The sequence below is a fragment of the Petaurus breviceps genome, unplaced genomic scaffold (assembly GCF_028583685.1).
Source record: "Petaurus breviceps papuanus isolate PSGF00001 unplaced genomic scaffold, PetGlider_PUasm1.0 151, whole genome shotgun sequence".
Classification (NCBI taxonomy): Eukaryota; Metazoa; Chordata; class Mammalia; order Diprotodontia; family Petauridae; genus Petaurus; species Petaurus breviceps.
Genome location: NW_027185712.1, coordinates 6642650 through 6663361, shown reverse-complemented (window position 1 = coordinate 6663361; position 20712 = coordinate 6642650). Strand labels below are relative to the sequence as shown.

The window sequence follows — 20712 nt, the reverse complement described above, 5'->3', positions numbered from 1 at the left end:
TTATCTATGTTTGGTGGTTGACTCATGTATTCATAGGGAACATTAACTACTGGACTCAAGTGACTTTTGTCTCAGTTATTACTACCTTTCCTATTTACTTGTAATGACATTCTCTTTTTCTATGACTTTGTCCTTTTTCTTAAGTTCCTGAAGGTTTTCTCATTCCTATTTGCTTGCATTTTGGACTTTGTTTATTTTGTCTTCAATTGTTTCCTTCTTGTTCTTGTATCCTTACAGGACATCTAATCCACTTCTTACCTACTCTGATCTTTACCTTTAAAATTTTTGAGTGATACCTTCTTTTTTATATTAAAGTCATTTCTCAATATACCTCCCTCCCACTACTACCATAAGACTTCCCTTTTAATGAAGAAAAATAGTTAAGCAAAACATCTAACACAGCAACCACATTAGACAATGTGCACAGTATTCCACATCCACAGTCTCCATATTTTCTCCCAAAAGGAAGGGATTGCATTAGCTTTTTTTTCCTCTGGTGCCAGGATTGACAATGTTAAATATTTAGCTCTATTTTAGTGCTTTTTGTTTACATTATTAATCATTGTGTATATTATGTTCTTGATTCTGTTTTCTTCATTCTACATCAGTTCATATAAGTCTTTCTGCATTTCTCTGAATTCCTCATGCTCATTATTTCTTGTATATAAGTTTATTTAACTATTATTCAATTGATGGGCACCTACATTGTTTCTATTTTTTTTTTCAGTACCATAAAGCAAGTTTACTATAAATATTTTGAAATATACAGGGCTTTTTTTAAACCACCTTGAAATAAAATAATATTATTATTAATAATAGCTACTATTTATGTAGCACTTTTAGGTTTGCAAAGTTCATTATATGTGCCTAGTTGTAGGATCTCTGAATCAAAAAATATGAGCAATTTAGTGATTTTTCTTATCCAGTCATACATTATTTTTAGCATGTTTAGACTGGTTCATGTCTCCATCAATATTGATTTAGTGTTCTTGTCTTCTGCTAATCCCTTCAAAATTAACTGTTTCCATCTTTTATCATCATTATCAATTTCCTGGATGTGAGGGAAAACCACAGAATTGTTTTAATTTGCATTTATTTTATTAGTAATAATTTGAAAGCAGTCCTTCATATGTTTGCTGATTGTTCTCAAGTCTTCTTTTAAAAACTGTTCAATGTCCTTTTACCATTCCCCTCACAGGTTATGGGTGCAGGTAACCTTCCCTCTTATAGAATCACGCCACCCCCCTCGCCCCCTTGCTTATTCCTTGCCCTCAGGCTCTACAGTGAACTTCCTTTATCTGCCACTGCTGCTTCACATGAAGACAACTGTGTTTTTGCTTCAGGCTTTGAATTTGCCTTTGAATCCTGCCTTTCTTTTGTGTTTGGAATCTGACTTTTGTGTTCTGGATCCTACCCTACAACCTTGACCTGGAATAACCTTACACCAGAGCATTGAAAGGGAGGGCCTGAGCCTTCCCTTTGATGTGCTGATTCTCAGCAGTATACTGTAATGTCTAATGCTCCCTCCACCCTGGGCAGCACAGCCTGATCCCCTCTCCATATTCAACCAAAGGGCCTTGGAGACCTTCAGTTCAAATATTCAAGTCACATATATTCCTAGTGGTTTTAAAATGTGCTCATTATATAATCCGGAAAGCCAAAATCTGATAAGGAAAGTAGAGAGTGACATTTAAGTGACACAGTGGCTGCGGGGACAATGCTTTGAAAGATGGTCGCACTGATTGTCTACTAAGGAATACTTTATGTTCACCACTATGCAATAAGGCACCTTCTTCTAGGGATAAGTCCTTACATAAGTGACCTAGGAATTACAGAGTTGGGGTTTATGTAATTCTGCTAAATGATTTGCAATTCACCTAACTTCCAGGATGCCTGCAAATAAAGTACCGAATTTTGGCAGCTACAAGTTCCCATTGAATTGGGTTAGGATCCGTCTAAATCCAGAGATACTGTTCTGCACTGAAAGGGTGGAGAGGGATAGCCTCTTTTGGACCATAAGAACAATTTGTGAGGTGTTGACATGAACGATTGGTACGTTATATAGGCACAGGCCTGCAGTTAAAAGGTATTAAAAAGATAGATGGATGGACACTGTATTTGCAATATTTTTTTTGGCTGCCTGCAGCATTCCCTAAGTTGGCATCGCAAGTATTTGGAAATAAAAATTTGCAAAACCAAAAATTAGGAAGGTTTCCTGTAATGTGCTTCTCTTTGCCAGCACAGGAACAGATGGAGCCTGGGTTAATATATTACATAAATGCACTTTCAGGTCAAATACTTTGTTTTTGTCCATTGTAATGGTGAAATGCCAAACAACAGAAGAAAAATGGGAATCCTGGGTGGTGAGCATAATTTGGATGTAATCTGGCTGTATGTGGACAGGTATGTGGGAGGTAAGAGAGAGAGAGAGACAGAGAGAGAGACAGATAAAGAGGAGAACAAAAAACGTTGCTAGGTAGAGATGGAAAAGTGAGGCATAATTATTCTTTTATTTATGATATATACCTCATTTGCAAAATTGATATGAGGTAATTAAAATTAAAATGAAAAGTTATAAAAAATAAAAACAGAGCAAAGCACAGTGCAACTGGTCCATCAAATTGTGAAATGTATCCTTATGGAGTTTATGTTCTATCAGAGAAACCTCACATACTTCTGGAGAGAAATGAAGTCTTGAGTATCAGGTAGTTCTTGAGTTAAGGTAGCAGGGTGACAGTTGTTATCAGGCACTTAGAACGGAACAGTTCTTCAGTCATATCCAGCCCCTCATCCTCTAAATGAAGAAACTGAGGCCTATAGGATTTCGGGGATTTACCCAAGGTCACAGAGATGGAAGACTGAGAACTTGAACTCAGATCCAGTGCTCTTTCCACTATACCCATTGCTACCTGAGCCCTGGATTTAGCTCTGAATTTACTGGCAGAGAAAGACAGGGCAGAAAGTCTTTGGATTGTTTAAGACATTGTATGATAGAGAGATACTCTTATTGAGTTAGGGAGATAAATGTGTTTCTGACACTGAATTCTACTGGGGATTTGTCAGATGGGTTTTTGTATGAATTATATAATATACCAAAAATTTTCTTTAGTCACACTTCTTCAGAAAACTCAGAAATATTTTTTCAGATATACATTTCTTATATTGACTTTCTATAAAAGCAAAGAGTATAAGATTAAATCTGAGCTCCACAAAGGCATTTCTGTGGGGAACCTGAGATAATAGCATTCAGGTTGCATTGAGGGATGCTTTCTAATAATATTACTTAATTCAGGGATAGAATGGAGAGGACTCAGAGGAAAAAATAGTTAACATGTCCATTAGGTTGTTCCTCTCAAATACCAGCTGTCTCAAGCGAGTCTTTGGCAAGAGGGATGCTATTCTCTGACGTGTGTCTGAAGTGCTAATACTCTGTGTTGTTGATTAATACCAGATGTACTGAAGGCAGGGTTGACAATCTGTTGTAAAAGTTTAAGAGCCTTATTTATACCATTATCCAAAAAGAAACTCATTTTCCTTCTGCACAGAAGAGATGGGCCCAGGGTAGAGGCAATGCCTTTTGTGCCCTGGACTGTCTGAGTCACTTTTGTTTTATCCCACATTTGCTCAAGTTGTCTCCCTAACTATGGTTGTTTTAGGTTCCTTCTTTTTTCCTCTCTTTTTTTCCTTTCTAAATATAACGTCATCTTTTATATTTAGGCCACCTATCCTTTTGGAACTTGTGATATATCAAGTAAGGTATTCTAATCATAATTTCTGCTTTTCCATTTACTGCTAAAGTCTTATTGAGTCAAATCTTTAACCCTAAAGAGTTTGTGTTTTAGAGTTTTTCTTATTCTAGTGTGAGTGTTTCTAGGTCCTACTCAATAAATCTATTCCATTGATTCAACTTTTTCTATTTTTAGCAAGAACCAAATAATTTTAATAATTCCTGCTTTGGTACTTTACTAACTTGGTTTTGAGATCTGGTACCACTAGGCCCCTTTCATCGCTGCTTTTATCATTATTTCTCTTGAGATTCTTGATCTTTTGTTCCCTTTTGCCAGGAGTTTGTCATCTATTTCATGTCATGGATTCTTGTGTCAGTCTGGTGAAACCTATGACCCTCTCTCATAATGTGTGTAGAATGAGCTATATATGCTTAATCAATTAATCAGTAAACATTTATCAAGCACCTATTATGTGCCAGCCACTGTGCTCAGAATTGGGGATAGGAAAGGAAGCAAAAGACAGCTTCTGCACTCAAGGAGCTTAAAATCTAATGGGGGAAACAGCATGCAAACGAATATGTTCAAAGCAAGATATGTGTAGGACAAATAGGAAAGCATTAACAGATTAGGGAAGGCTTCCTGTAGAAGGGGAGATTTTAGTTTGGAAATTAAAGGAAGCTAAGGAGGTCAGTAGTAAGAATGGAGGATGGAGGGCATTCCAGGAATAGGATGAAATGGCTGGAGTGTCTTGTTCATGGAACAGCCAAGAAGGCCAATGTCCCTGCATCAAAGAGTAAATGTTGGAGAGTAAGGTTTAATAAGGCTGGGAAAGTAGAAGGGGGCTAGGTTATGAAGGTCTTTGAATGCCAAACATGGTGTTTTGTATTTTCTCTTTAGAAGCAACAGAAAGACACTGGACTTTACTGAGCAGGGAGTGGGATAAGGGATGACATGATTGGATCTGCACTTTACAAAAATCACTTTAGTGGATGAATGGAGAATTAATTGGAATGGGGAGACATTTGAGGCAAAAAGACCCACCAGCAGGCTATTCCAGTAATCTAGGCATGAGGTGATGAGGATCTGAACTAGAGTGATGGCAATGTCAAGAAAGAAAGGGCATACTGGAGAGATGTTGCCTAGGTAAAATCTGGTGGCTTTGACAACGGCTTAGATATGGGGTGGGGGGAGTGAGAAGTAGTGAGGAATCTAAAAGGACTCCTAGTTTGTAAGCCTGAGATACTGGGAAGATGGTGCTGCCCTCTATAGTAATAAAGAAAGTGGTAGGGGAAGGTTTAGTGGGAAAGATAATGGGATCAGTTTGGGACATAATTAAATTTGAGATATATCTACTGGATATCTAGTTTGAGATGTATAAAAGGCAGTTAGAGATACATGATCGGAGATCAGCAGAGAGATTGGGTCAGGAAAGGTAGAATCATCAGCTTAGAGTTGGTAATTAAATCTATGGAAGCCAATGAGATCAGCAGGTGAAGCAATGTAGAAGGAAAAAAGAAGAGGGCCCAAAGCAGAACCCTAAGGGGCATTTGCAGTCAGAGGGCATGAAACTAATTCATATTTGAGTATATATATATATATATATATATGTATAAATATGTGATACATATGTATATGTCTATCTAGCTAGCTAGCTACCTATGTATCTATCATTCTGTCTTTTTAGCTTCATGATTAAGAATCCAGGCTTTAAAGGAAGTTTTTTTCTTTTTAAATTTTTGACAAGGTTAAGTAACTTCTTGGTAGTTTGATATGGAATTAATTCTAGAGATTTCCTTATATCACATCATTATTTTTATTATATTGGCATGGCAAACTCTGAACTTCATTCCAAATAAATAAAGAAAAAAGCATTATTATTATTTAAAAATTTTATCCATATAGGTCATGAGTGTATCTTGGTAGGCAAACTCCAAAATATATATGTATTTCACATTTTGTAGTAATTTTGAATAGAATTTCTTTTCATATTTCCTTTTCCTAATTTCTGTTTATACCATACAGAAAGGATGCTTTGTTTATTTTATTTTTCCTTAATAATGAAGTTATTGGGTTTTTTTACTGATTCTTTGGGATTCTCTAAATAAACCAGTATAGCATCTGTAAATTGATATTATTTTCCCTCCTCTTCACTATGCCTGTTCTTTCAATCTTTTTTTTTCTTGTCTTATAACTAGCATTGCAACAATTATATTGTATGTTTTGTGGTTCACAAAACATCTTTGCTTTATTCCCAATCTGATTTGTATGCCTATAAGTACTATTTGGTTACATATAAAGCAGGTTCTTAGTTTTAGATATCACTATTACATTAAGGAAAATTTCATTTGTTTTTATGCTTTCTAAGGTTCAACTTTTTCTGAAACTATTAAATGGTCATGTGATTTTTGTTGTTCTTATTGTTATTAGTAATATGGTCTAATATGTTGGTGGTTGTCCTAATGTTCAACCAGCTTTATAAATTCAACTTAATCATAATGAATGATTTTGAATATATTTCTATAGCTTCTTTGCTAATGTAGTATTTATTATTTTTATATTAATATTCATTAGTGATATTGGTCAGTGGTTTTCTTTTGTTGTCTTCCCTCTTACTGGTTTGAGTATCAGTATCATATTTGCCTCATTGAAATGTGACAAACTTTGTTTTGAAATTCCTCTTTTTATTTTTTTATTTTGTAATTTGGTTTTCTACTCTCTACTCCTATGCCACAATCACATTTCTTTTTTATTCATCTAAAAATAATCCTTAGCTTCATCATTTCCTTAGCTTTGAATTGTTTTCATTTTTGTTTAACACCACTTTGATTTTTGGAATTTTTACTTGTATGTTTGTTTGGGGAGTATTAAAGTGTGTGTTTTAGCCTCAGTTAGTGGGTACTTCCCCTTTCTATTTTACTGATGTAAATTTCCCTTTAAAGTCTAAGAGTGTAGCTGCATTCCATAAGATTTGGTATGATTTTTCATTGTAGAGAAGGGGCTGGCAGTCTCCAACATCTGCCAACCAATTGCCATTGGCAGGGCAGGCATACCAGTATTATCTGAGGCAATTAGACTCTTGGGGGACATAGGAGGCAGAATATTCTAGGAAAGTCAAATCAACACCACTAGCTTGACCTTCATCTCCCCTCACTCCATTCTAATCCATCCTCTATAAAGTTAACAATTGATTCTCCTATCTGAAGATCTGATTTTGTCATTCCCCTGTTCAATAAAATTAAATAGCTCCCTATTACCTATTGGATCAAATATCTAGTTTTCTGTTTAGCATTGAAAGCTTCTCACCATCTAACTTTTCCCTCTCTTTCCCATATTTTTGCACTTTAATTGCTTTCGTGCACTGAATATTCCAGGCATACTGGCCTACATGCTGATTCTCACATATGATACTTGCCCTCCTACCTCCATGCCTTCTTGCTACCTGGGCTCCATACTGGAGAACTCTCCCTCCCCACTATGCCTCTTAGAAGGCTTCTTTGAAGAGTCAGATTAAGTGTGATCTTCAGTATGATGCCTTTCTTATTTACCCAGCTTCTGCTGCCTATTTCTTTAAGTTTACCTTGTATCCTGTGTCTTATATTCATATGCATATTTTCTCCTCCATTCAAGTGTAAGTTTATTGAGGATAGAAGAGACTGTTTTTGCTTTTTCTTTGTACCTAGTACTGAGCATGTTCTGGAACCATAGGGAGCCTGGGTAATTGCTTGCTTGATTAAGTCTTCTACCCCATTTTTCCTCAAGAGTTCTAATTTTGCATCTCTACCCTCATTTCTGTTGGTAGAACTTCCACCCACTGTAGGAGTCTCAAAGTTTTGTTAACCCATAGTATGTTGTTCGATGAGACATTCAAAATTGCTCATTTCTTTAGCCTCTTAACTATGGATAACTGGTCGAGGTTCCCCTTCTTCTCCTCTACCATGAAAATTCTGGAGTTAATGTCATACTGATCTCATGATAATACTCATGGAGAAGGAAAGGAGTACTAGTAGCTAAGCAGATGTCGTGTGCTCAATGGTGATACAACCAGAATAACCAGCATGCTGAGCGGACAGTTTCACATTGGTCCTTCCTCCTCTGTATAGCTCTAGATGGGGTTGAGGATGGTGGTAGAAACTGAGCCAGGAAATTCTGGCTTCTAAACGGAGCTATTCTGGATTTGACTGACAATGATCCAGAAAAGAGTGATGATTTCTCTTCTACCTTGGGCCCATTTAAGAGTGAAGCCAACGTAATTCATGAGATAATGATATGGAACCAGACTCCTTGAATTATCTTCTGTTTACTCATCTGCTTACATATTGTTTCCTTCAGTGGAATATAAATGCATTGATGAGAGGTACTAATTTTCATTTTTGTATCTTAGTACCTAGTGCAGTATCCTACACATAGTAGGTGATAAATTACTGTTTGTTGAATTGAATTATTAGTTTACTTGGAACTGATTTTCTCTGACTTCTCTATTGCTTTTTTCAGTACAGCATACTGACTTCACTGTGGTCCTTATAAGAGCTCTCTCATTTCAAGGGGCATCCTGGATAGTTCCTCTGAAATTCACTGCTCCAGTTTGCCATCTGTGCAATAAAATCTCTCTATAAAATATTTGTTCAACTTTCAAAGCACACAATCCTAGTTGAGATGTAAGCATCTTTATGTAGAACAATTTCTGTAACCTACAATTAGTGGTGGTTAATGAGTTGTCTTAAAGGTTTTATGAGTACTTTCTTTCCTTTTTTTTTTTTTTGGCTGGATAGCCTTTCCCTCTCTTTCTCCATTTAAAAGGCTTTTCTCATCTGAAATACATTCATTAATATAAAGGCCACTTTTACTTTCCACAGCTGGTTTCCTTTTATTGTCTTTATTGCAGTTTAATAGGGAGAAGGATGGCACAACAAACAGAGCTGAGGGAAATGGAGCCTGGACAGCCCCTTTTGCTGTTTATTTTTTTATTTTTATTGACCTTTGTTAATGCATTTGCTCCCATGCTTGGCTCAAATCCTAATGAAGATCATAAATGTATAAGCAGGTCCCAAACTAGATAGAAAATTCTTTGAAAATGGGAGTGAGTTACTGTTCTTTAGGTCAGGATTGGCTCTGCCAAATTATAACTGAATTAATAGAATTAATAGTGAGACAAATAGCAAGAATGCAGCAACATTTTTATTTTTCTGGCACTGTTGGGGAGAATAAGACATCTTACATATTATAAGTGAATTTTCCAAATAACAGAGACATCTCTTTAACAAAATTTCTTTTAAACCATTTAACCTTTTGAATAGAAATCTTTCTAAAACACATTACATGCTTTTGTCTTCTTTTGAAAAACTTGCTGAATGTAGTGTCTTTTTTTATGACTTCATCATAAGCATAATGCAACAGAAAAAGTATAGGATTTGGAGTGAGAGTTTCTGGGCTCAAAGTCTACTACATTTACTACAGGTGTGGTATCTTGCCTTGGTCTTTAATCTTCCTGGAGCTTAATTTTTCACTATTTGTGAAATGAGGAGCTTGGACCAGATGATCTCCCTTTTAACTCCAAATTTAAGACTCTATTACATTCATGAGGTTAAGTGCTTGGATATGCATTTTAACTGTTTAATTACTTTTTCTTTGGCCTAATCTTGGCTATCTAATAGACTTTTTGTATGTGTGGGGTTGTGGGGTGGGAGGCAGGGTGGGGACAGAAATGTCAAGCCAGACTAGCTAGCCCCCAAAAAAGGTCCTGAAGCAAAATGTATGTCTAAGATTGTTATTAGTAACTGGGTAGTTCAAAAGAAAGATTGGGGTAGACCCGAATAAGACATGATTCTAAAAAGCAAAACCATGTAGGAAAAGGTAAAGGGAGTAATTATCTTATTCAAATTAGGTTCAAGAGGAAGAATTCACACAAAGGTATTAGATGGGGGAGGAGGGATGGTAGTTCTGGAACCCTACTCTTATCAGGAATGGGTTAAAGAGGGAATGATACATGCATACATAAATATATACATATGTGTACATACACACACATATTATAAGATCTTCTAAATTCAGAAAGAAAGGAAAGACTTAGGGGACAGGGAAAGGGGAAAGGATAAGGGAGAGAATTTTAGAGGAAAACCCTACTCACATAAGATCTGGGTTAAAGAGAGAACAATATATACATTTGGAAGGGAATAAAAGTCTTCCAAATTTATAAAGAAATAAGACAGCAAGGGAATAGGATAAGAGGAGGTATAGAATGGTGTCTAGATTAAGGGGAATGGGATAAAAAGGAATTGTATATCTATTTGGAAGACTATAAAAGTGTTCTCAAATTAGATAGAAACAAGAGAGTATGGGAAAAGGTTTGGGAGGAGAAGATAAGGGAGGGATCTTTGGAGGTGGGATAGGTTAAGTAATAGGAGGGCAGGGTAGTAGGCAGAAGTAAAGTGGAGGAGTCAGGAGGGATAGGAAATAAGAGATACACATAAACATATATAAAGATCAGGAGCAGAATTTATTAGGGAAAAAACAGGGGTAGTAATCATGATTTCAGATTAAGTTAAAGCTAAAATAGATATAATCAAAAAAGAAAAATAAGGAAACTACACTATATGTCAGCCATATTAATCAAAGTTGTGTTAGACTATTTAAAGTAACTAGGCAATATAAAGTTGGAATATTGCTATGGTGTAGAAAATGATGAGTTGGTGAACTTAGAAAAATATGGAAAGACTTAGACTTATGAAGAAAGATGTTATCCACCAGAGAAACAGAGGAAAAATAAGTATAGTACAATCTTACATAGATGCATATGAATGTATATGTCTATATATGAGTATGATTATAGGTTTGTAAGTATATACATGTGCATGTATGTGTATATATGCAAATATGTATGGATATATGTGTATATATACATATACACATATGTATATGTATGTGTGTACACACATATACATTTATCCCCATGCTTAAGTGTAGCCTTCTTGGGGGAGGAGTGGGGAGGAAGGGAAAAAAAAAAGAACAAAGTAAAAAGTGCACAATAGAGAACAAAAGAGAACTCACAAGGAAGCAAAGAAAAGATGAACAGCTCTGAATACAATGTGTAGTATTTATTATATAGCCTTTCTTGAAATGGGAATTTTTTGCTGTATATTTTGAATCTTCTCATGTTCTGCTGTGTATATGCAATGCTTTTTTTCCTTTTCTTATTTTGTATTTATTTAAATTTATGATATGTTTATTTTCTTATTTCATATTTGTTTTAATATTTAAGTTTAAAATCATAATAAAAAGAAGGTCCTGAAAGAAAGACAGGATGTAACATGTGACAGGAAGATCAAACTACTGCTATCAATACCTCCCCTTAGACAGCATAGGACCCAGCACCCAAGATCCCCTAGAACATCAGAGCTTCCCAATATACTTACTTTACTTCTGGCTTATTTCCTCTGTCATTATCCAGGAAACAGCCCCTGTGAAGCAGGAGCTCACCATCCATACCAACACCAATATTAACGGCCAACCAAATGCCACAGACAGGGAGGTAAATCTAAAAGCCCTGGGAATAGTGGTGTCCTCAGACCACTAACTCTGCTTCTAGCATCCCTTCCCCTACAATGTCCTCCCTGGTCCCCACCCCTACTGCCCCAGGCACCATCCAGAGGAGCAACCAAATCCCTGATAATACAGGAAGGGAAATTTTTACCACAAAAGTTCTTGGCAACATCAAATGGTTCAACATAAAAACAAAATAAACAAAAAAATGATCAAGGTTTTATTAATAGAATGCCATTACAGAACATACATTACCATCTGTTTTCTTCATGGCTCCATCTAACTTATAGCTAAAATATCCTATAAGTTTACCTCCCCCTATCAGAAGATGAGCCTGTTGAGAACAAGTACTTTCTATTTATATCTTCAACACTTTGCACATAATACATTTCTTTTAATATTGTGCAATGGAACAAGTATTTTCACATAATTTGCACATAATATGTTCTTTACAAATGCCTTTCTCATTCATTCATTTATTCATTTCTTCCTTATAAATGGGCTGGCTGTCAAGCTTTAGACTTGTTCTATACATTATATTTTAAAAACAGTTTTCAGTAATTATCATTTTAAATGCCTTACATTACCATGGTGGGTGACATACCTAACAAGAATGGTCTCAGTGCCACACCATCCTCCTTTATAGAGATAAATTATTATTAATATTATTAAACTTCTGTCCAACAGGGAGTTATTTGCAAGAACCGTTTTACCTTATAGAGAAGGAAGCTGACTCAGTTGAAGTTATGATTAACCCAAAGTCACACAGAAAATAAATAGCAAAACTGAGCTTTGAACTCAAGACTTCTGACTTCAAATAATTTGTATTCTTTCCACTATGCAAAGTTCCCTCTTTTTGTTCAGTGTCAGCAGAATGCAAGCTATTATTTGCTTCGACTCTGGAAAATGTTATGCTCTTTTGACGGTGAATGACTAATAGAAATGGTGGAGGAGTCTATTACTTTTGCCAATCTTTGTTCATGTGTGGATGGAAATGTTTGCAAACACACCAACTCTCAACTGGTCTCATTAGATGGAGAGGAGCAGAGGGATAGATAATAAAAATAGCAGAAAATTTAAAAATGTAGTTATAGAAGGTAGTCTCTCTCTCTTTCTCTCTGTCTCTCTCAGCTCAAAGCAGGACCAGTGATTGGGTGGGACATGCTTCTACCCCCAGGGCTCTTATGCCCATCTGTTTGTTGATAACAGTTGTTGAACAGCTGTTGCTGGTAGTGATGAAGGTGATGGGCCCTGTGTCTACACTAAGTTTTCCCTTCAATGATATCTGAGAGTCCTGACCTGGAAGCATGTCTGGTAGTTTGAGGGACATTGCTACTCCCAAGGCTCTTGGAGTACTCCTAATGTCTCCATTAGGGTCTAAGAGAAGGTACTGGTAGTAATGATGGATGATGGTTTGAAATGTCTGGCACATGCCTACCTGCTAACTCTCCTTCAGGGTCGCTTGTTGCTTCTGTTAGACTGGGTTGCCTGCCCTGTGATCGACAACTGGCTGCCATTTGGAGGAGGTGGCACTTGAGTCCTCCATAGGAACCACTTCTGTGCATGATAGCTGCGAAGGCTGAACTGAATGCAGGACCAGTACTCTAGGTTGTGGGGGTGGGGGTGCAACCGCTTTCAGGGGTCTTGTGCTTATCTTCCTGTTGGTAGATGTTGATTCATACTCTCTCTCATTCTCTTTTTTCTCTCATTTTCTTTTTCTCTCTCTCATTCTCTTGCTCTCTCTCATTCTGTCTCTCATTCTCTGTCTCTCTGTCTCTGTCTGTCTCTCTCTCTCCCTCTCTGTTTCTCTGTCTGTCTGTCTCTCTCTGTCTCTCTGTCTCTCTCTGTCTCTCTCCCTCCCTCCTTTCTCCCTTTCCTCCCCAGGTACATGTAACTACAGATATGTGTGTGGGTATGTATGTATATTCAATTCTAATATCTTGAACTTCAGTCCTACTTTGCCACCTGCCTGTAATGGAAATGCAAATTTAAAGATCTTCCCTGCCCCTAGGCTAAAGTGCACCTGGATCCTGGGGTGGGAGGCTTGTTTTTCAGTAGATACTTCTTGATTGGCTAGTGGGTCCAGAAGGTTGTTACTTGTCTGAGCCAGGAGAAGGCTATATAAGCCCTGATGTGTAGCTTTGTTTTGGGGGCTCACTTTGAGAAGTGTTCTGTGATTTGATCATATAAGACACTGGGAAGCCGTTGGTTGTTGAGAGCACCCCTCCCCCCCTTTGAAAAACCCAGATGTTGATTTGGTATGGATGTAATGGTTGGACAGTTTGGAAATCTGTCTACTTGATCTGTTTCTGTCTTGATAATTCTGTCTGTATATTCTGAAGTTCAGGGTGCTGACCTTTTCCCCCTGAACTAGTTAAACGATACATATTTGACTGATTAAAGTAAGCCTGTTAACCCATTTTGAGTTGCTTTCCTTTATCAAAGCAGATCTAAGAACCTGTGTTGGTAGCCACCCTGGGGACACTGGGGTGCTTGCTGCTACACTGCCTACTGGACATCTCCACCTGGATGTCATTAGCATCTCTAGCTCAACATATCCAAAACAGAATTTATAAGCTCCCACTTCTACAAACAGACCTTTTTTTGTTGACAGCATCATCATTTTCATTATGAGGCTTATAACCTCACAATTATTCTTGACTCTTCTGTCTCCTTTATCATTTACATTCAAGCATTTGTTAAATCCTGTTGATTCTCCTCTCATAACAACGTTCACATTTGCCCCCTTCTCTCCACTTATGTGACCCCCACACCAGTCCAGTCTCTCATCACTAGTCTTATGAGTTGCTCCTAATTGATCTTCATTGGAGAGGGGAAGGGAACAAACATTACCTACACAGCATGTGAAAGGTACTTTGCTGAGTACTTTAGAAATATTTCATTTAATCCTTACCTCAAACCTCAGAGGTAGAAGTTATAATTATCCCCACTTAATAGTTAAGGAAACTGAGGCAGACAGGTTAAGTAAATCGCCCAAGGTCACAAAGCTAGTAAATAACTGAGATCAGTTTTGAACTCAGGTGTTCCTGACCCCTGGCCCACCACTCCATTTATTCATTGAATTTAGCTGCCTCACAGAGTCTGTTCTCTCTCACTTCAGGCCTCCACAGAGCTGGAAAACATTTCCAAGGTACAAGTTTAACCATATCACATCCCTAGTTAAAAATTTTCATTGGCTCCCCATTCCTCTCTGGATAAAGTGCAAACTGGTATTTGTTGGCTGATATTTACAGTCTGTCTCTGACCTACATTGCCAGATTTATTTTGTAGTACTTTCCTTTACACACTGTGTTAGAATTAGACTATTAACTGTTTCCAGAAATCAGAATTCAGCTCCCTGCTTCATTCATCATCAGAGCCCATTCCCCATGCCTGGAATGCACTCCTTCCTTATCCTCAGGTTTAAGTCTTTATTATCCTTCAAGGTTCAACTAAAATGCAACTTCCTAAAGCCTTCTCCGTTTCCCCCAAGTGGTTATTGCTTTTTCTCTCTTCAAATTATCTTTTATTTACTTGTGATTATATATTGATCCCCCTCTCCTATAATCCTATTCCAAGTTGAACATAATCTCCTTAGTGCAGAGGTTTTATTTTTGCTTTTGTATCCTCAGTACCTAACCCAGTGTACCCCCTTACATTTTTTTTTGCTTATTTTTTTCATTTGTTTTGGTCTAGAACTTATTTCATTGGTATAGGGAAATAACAGTGAGGAAAACTCTCTTAGCCAAAGCAGAATTAACCACTTGTCAGCTAAGTAGTAGGAGGAAAGTCTTTTTCAGGCATAAATAGGATTAGATCCTCTCCCTCCTTTACCTCCCCTACCCCCAGGTCCCTAACAGCATTCAGTTTTGGGATTCTGTGAATGAATCTAGTTGAGGAGTTAAAATGAATACACAAGAAACAATTAGGGAGCAGTTAAGTGTTAAATGGTGTAATGCAGATTACAAGTTTATAGTCATTCAGGAAGTCAAATCAAATTAGCCAATATATGTATTGAGTATTGTTTTGTATACATAAGCAAAGCCAGAATGAGGAGAATGACATCAGATCTTTGCCCCAAGCACCAATATCAGGATGGTCTGCTGTTTTGCCTCCTCCTCCCTTCAGAGCAGCCTTGGACCCTCTAATTTATTCCCTCTCTAGATGGAATTGATCGGGCAGTTTTCCTGGTACCCACATCCCCGCTGTGGTGGACTACTCCTCCTGTGCCGTCTAGCCTAGAGGCCCCAGAAAGAAGGATATTGGCAGTCAGTGGGGCAAGTCACAGGCAAAGGTACCATGCACTGTCTACTGTTGTTAAACTCTCCTTTATCCTTAAACTTGCCTTCTTACATTCTTTCCATCAGTGGGTGTTCTTTGAAGTTGGATTTCTCTGGAAGATCCCAAAATCACTTGGCAATCTCTCCAGTTCACTCTGCTCTGTTTCTTGTGTGCCCTGGCCAGAAAAAGGAATATTCCTTGCTTCTTATTAACACTTTCAGATCCTCCCTTCCCCACCATCAGTAGGTAAACACCTCTCCTCATTTAAAGTTTAATCCATCCTGTTCAGGTCCTAGTTCATGCCATCTATTGACTTCTAGGTGAGTCTCCCTTCTATCCAATAAACTGAATTATCATCGCACATATTTCCCTCATCCTAAATTTTGTCTTCTTCAAATGCCCCTCTTCAACTTTCTTAACTCTGGTACTTTGTCTTAAGTCTATTTCAGCCCCTTACCAGAGTGGTTAAACCCACTGTCCTCACTTCCCAACTGAATTTGCCCCAGGTGCCAGAATGTCTAATTACTGATACACATGTACATCAGTACCAGGAGCTTGGTGGGATTGTATAGTGGAGGTGTTGTCCAACTAGAGAAAGTAACATAGTTCAAAGGAGGCTTGATGGGGGGGAGGGGGGGATAGCATAGGAGCTACACGCACACACACACACAGTCCTAGAAGTCTTAATGCAATTTTAAGTTACACACAATATTATATATGTAATGTGTGACCACACACACATAATATATACATTAATAAATTCACACAATAAATATATATACATATGTATCCTTACATATATGTATATATACACACATACTCATATATTCATACAGAATAGTTCTTTTTAGGGCACAAAACTATCACACATAAGACATCTAATGACAGAATTAACCACTGAAATTAGTTATAAAACAACCCTCCCGGTCCTACAATCATTTTAATTAAAGTACCATTTCCATAATTTTATTTTCCTCCTCAAGAACAGTCCCTAGCTTTCCAGTGCCTATCAGATAAAGTCCTAAATTCTTTGCTTGTACTTCAAGCCTTCCTCCTTCCCTGACTTCCCCCCAGTGACTGGGGCCCATGGTGACATAGGTTCATGGTGGAAGAGACTTTAAAGGTTATCTAGTATAATCCCCTCATTTTGCAAATAAGGACACTAAGACCCAGAGAATTTAGGTAAATTGTCTAGGTCATGCAGGCAGAAAGCTGTAGCACCATGATTCAAACCCAAGTTCTCTGACCTTACATCATCTGGTGCTCTTTTTAATGTTCTACACTCTTTCCCAACTTACCTTTGCAAATGTATCTCCTATCACTATTAGCATTTTACAGATTGGGAAACTGATGAAAGTCAGGTGAAGTGAATTACTCAAACTCATCCAGCAAGTCAGTGGTAGAAACTAGGGCTTCTGACCTCTAGTCCCTGGGATATTCAACTCATGTCGAATGAGTCCCTTTAATAATCAACAAAGTAACAACCTGTCAAACCATGTTAAGAACTCTGACCCTGATATATAGAATATGTCCTTAAACTGCTATGCCATTACCCTCCTCTCCCCAAAGTCCTGTGCAGGAGAATGTTCCTGGACCATAACTCAGTAACAGGGGGCTAATGGAGATAGCTGAGGTCAACAGTGCCAAATCCGCAATCTTTTAAATCTCCATCCACAGCAGGCAGTTGGTATGAGTGATGTGGGAAGGTGAGTGCTTGGCAGCCTTCTCGCTGTATATTGCTTTGCCTCCCCTCATAAACCTTTTTATTTATTTTGCAGGCGTGTAAGCTGCCTGACAGACCTTGTCCAGGAGGGGGGAAAGAAGCAGCAGTTTGCTTTAAATCTCAGTTGAGTTCCAACAGTTTCCAAACAAAAGGAATTGGTAAAAGTTTATCTTTTGTGACCTATGGCCCTTATTTCCTGTTTCCTGGTAAATCCTCTCCACTACTCTCCAGGCACCCACTCCCTTCTTTCTGACTAGCTGAGTGTTCCTGACAATGCCTTATGCTCCGTAATTGCTTTCTTGGACCCTCTGTGCCCCGCCCCCCCCAATTAAAACTCCAATTCTCTTAGTTCCAAAGATTTGGAAATTGAGGGCATTGGAGTAGATCATCTTTTACATCACTTCTAGTTCTCTGATCTCAGGAAAGTGTCAAAAAAATAACTTTTTAGCTTGACATTCAAGTCTCTCCACTAGTTGGTGCCATCCCTGATCACCCGTATCTGACCCAACTTTCCCCACCGTTCTTATTGCTGATTAGACAATTCTGCATCCTCCGTAGAAGCCCTTCATTGTCTTTCCTTTATGCTTTTTTTATACATGCTGCCCTGGTCAAGAATCCTCTCCCCCATTAAACACCACCTCTTCCTCCAATTCATCCTTTTGGAATGATTCTCCCTTCCTTGAACCTTGTTTGTAACTTTCTTATAGTGCATCTGATCATTTTTTGTCTATCTTCAGAAATATAATTCTATTGTTATTTTGTTCTATATTTTATTCCATAGGAATCTCCATAAAGATAGGGACCATTTCTTATTGTAAAATTTTAATATACCTTGATAGCTAACAGAACTATGTATATGATATACTCCTTAATATTTGTCCAAGTTGAATTTGAATGACTAATAATTCCCATTTAGTTGTCCCCATAAAACTTTTTAAAGCATACTTTTAAACCCAAGTGATTCTCTATCTTATGGAATGCGAGCAGGCCTTGGCCACCTGAGTGCTTTAAAATATATCACACTTCACACTTACTCTGTTTCTAAGTCAGGCAGGACTAGCTCTTCATATATACACATACATATGTGTATTCAGCAGTTTTGAAATCAGTTTTGCCCATCCTAAATCTTGTACTTAGCATGAGCTGCTGTCCCTTTCCACGTTATTTAGGGCCTCAGCGACTTGATTTACAGCAAGCCTGAGAGTATCTAATTGTCCTTGCTCTGCAGACTGAACGGTAGCCACAAAATGAACAAGGAAAGAGTTGGTTTAGCTAGGATAGAATCAAAGGGCAAAAGCCTAATTTTTGAGAATGATTTCACTGCAGGTCAGAGAAAAGTAAAACAGTTTTCCCCCAAATATATGACACCTGAAGATTATAGGCCACACAAGGGACAAAATAATAAAATGGATCTGGTGAGGCTACTTAACTGCAAATTTTATGCTTTCTATAGTCTTATTTGTTGTATTTAATTTTTCTTTCTGCTACTTAGAGGATTTTTTTTTCTTTTTGGAGGGGGGAGGGCAGGGCAATTGGGGTTAAGTGACTTGCCCAAGATCATACAGCTAGTGTTAAGTATCTGAGGTCGCATTTGAACTTAGGTCCTCCTGACTCCAGAGATGGTGCTCTATTCACTGGCCCACCTAGCCATTCCTAGAGAAGGAATTCTTAACCATATTTTATATGATGGATCCCTTTGGCAGTCCAGTGAAGCCTGTGAACCCCTTGTCAGAATAATTTTTAATGAATAAGATAAATGCATAAGATAACAAAGGAAACTAATTATATTGAAATATTTTTCAAAATGTTAAAATATTTTTAAAAGTTCATGGACTCAGGTTAGGAATCTTTGATCTAGAGGTTTTGTCTCATATGGTTGGCAGCTCGGATCTGCCTTAAAAACAATCATTCACCAAACAGTTTTTGAAACCAGGCATGCTCACCCTAAATATCTTGACTTTAAAAAAAAATCTTGGAACTGTGGACCCTTTTCTTACAATTCTATGCCTCAGTGATGGCTTTATAAAAGCCAATGCCAAAGTCAGACTTCAGCTTTAAAACCCCTGAGGGGTCTCCACGGCGGTTGAAGAGGAGAGCTTCTCTGATAAGAACATGCTTAAGGAAACCTGTTCTCTCTCCTTGGCTTTAGAGGCCATTGCTGACCGTACTTCAGGGCACAGGAGAAGGCTGTGGTCCAAACAAAGCTCAACGACTCTCTCCTGCCTTTTTCTTTGAATAAGAAATAATTGCTGTGCCAATGCAAAAACCATGTATTGCAATAGCGAAAATATATAACTGCAATTATATAACAGGAAGTTAGTCCTTTAACGAATCCTTTATATTGAATTATTTGCAATAAATGGAATCTAGTTTTGGAAGAAAGGATTTGGACTTTTGCTTCCATTTAATAGATAATTTAATAATTAAATAGCTTGTTGTCATTCAGTCATTTCAGTCATCTCTGACTCTTCATGACTCATTTGGGGTTTTCTTGGTAGAGATACTGGAGTGGTTTGCCATTTCCTTCTCCATCTCATTTTACAGATGAGGAACCAGAGGCAAACAGGGTTAAGTGACTTGCCCAGGGTCATACAGCTAGTAAGTGTCTTAGGCCAGATTCAAATTCTGATCTCCTTGACTTCAGACCCAGCACTCTATCCACTATACCACCCAGCTGCCCCCAGATAAAATCTACTCAAAAGAAAAGAAAAAAAGAAGATATATAAAAGAATGACAAGGATTATGAAGGAAGATGTTATCTACCTTCAGAGAAACAAAGGACAAACAAGCATGGTATGGTCTTACATAAATGCATATGCATGTGTATGGGTATACCTATGTATAATTATAGATATCTATGTATATGTATGTGTATTAGGTTTTGTGTATGTGTGTATGTATATATACATATATGTATACATGTTTATATGTAATATTTGTACTTAATTGTAGCCTTCTTGGGGGAAAGGTGAAAAAAGAATAAAGTAAAAAGTGCACAGCAGAGAGCCAAAGAAAACTTACAAGGAAACAAAAATAAAGATGGACAGCTCTGCAAGGAAACAAAGAAAAGGTGAAAGCTCTGAACACAATGTGTAGTATTTATTATGTAGGTTTTCTTGAAATGGAAATTTATTGCTTTATATTCTGAATCTACCCTTATGTTCTACTGTGCACATGGCAATGTCTTTTTTCTTTTCTTATCTTGTGTTTAAATTTTAGTGTTCTTTTCTTATTTTGTAGTTAAGTTTAAAAAAAATTTGCTTTTTGGAGGGCAATTGGGGCTAAGCCCAAGGTCACATGGCTAGTTTTTGTGTTAAGTGTATGAGGCTGGATTTGAATTCGGGTCCTCCTAACTCCAGGGCTGGTGCTCTATTCACTGAGCCACCTAGCTGCCCCAAAATTTAAAGTTTTTTAAAAAATAACAAAGAAATGCTCTCCAAAGTA

At 37.5% G+C, this 20712-nt stretch overlaps 1 long non-coding RNA gene across 1 annotated transcript in view; it reads left to right on the top strand.

The window, feature by feature from the left end:
- Positions 1 to 20055, top strand: part of LOC138153618 (uncharacterized) — a 47864-nt gene extending 27809 nt beyond the window's left edge. Inside the window, exons 2-4 of the long non-coding RNA XR_011166416.1 lie at positions 15429 to 15558; positions 17324 to 17426; positions 19913 to 20055. This is a non-coding gene — a long non-coding RNA (uncharacterized lncRNA). The remainder of the gene's footprint in view (positions 1 to 15428; positions 15559 to 17323; positions 17427 to 19912) is intronic.
- Positions 20056 to 20712: the final 657 nt, after the last annotated feature.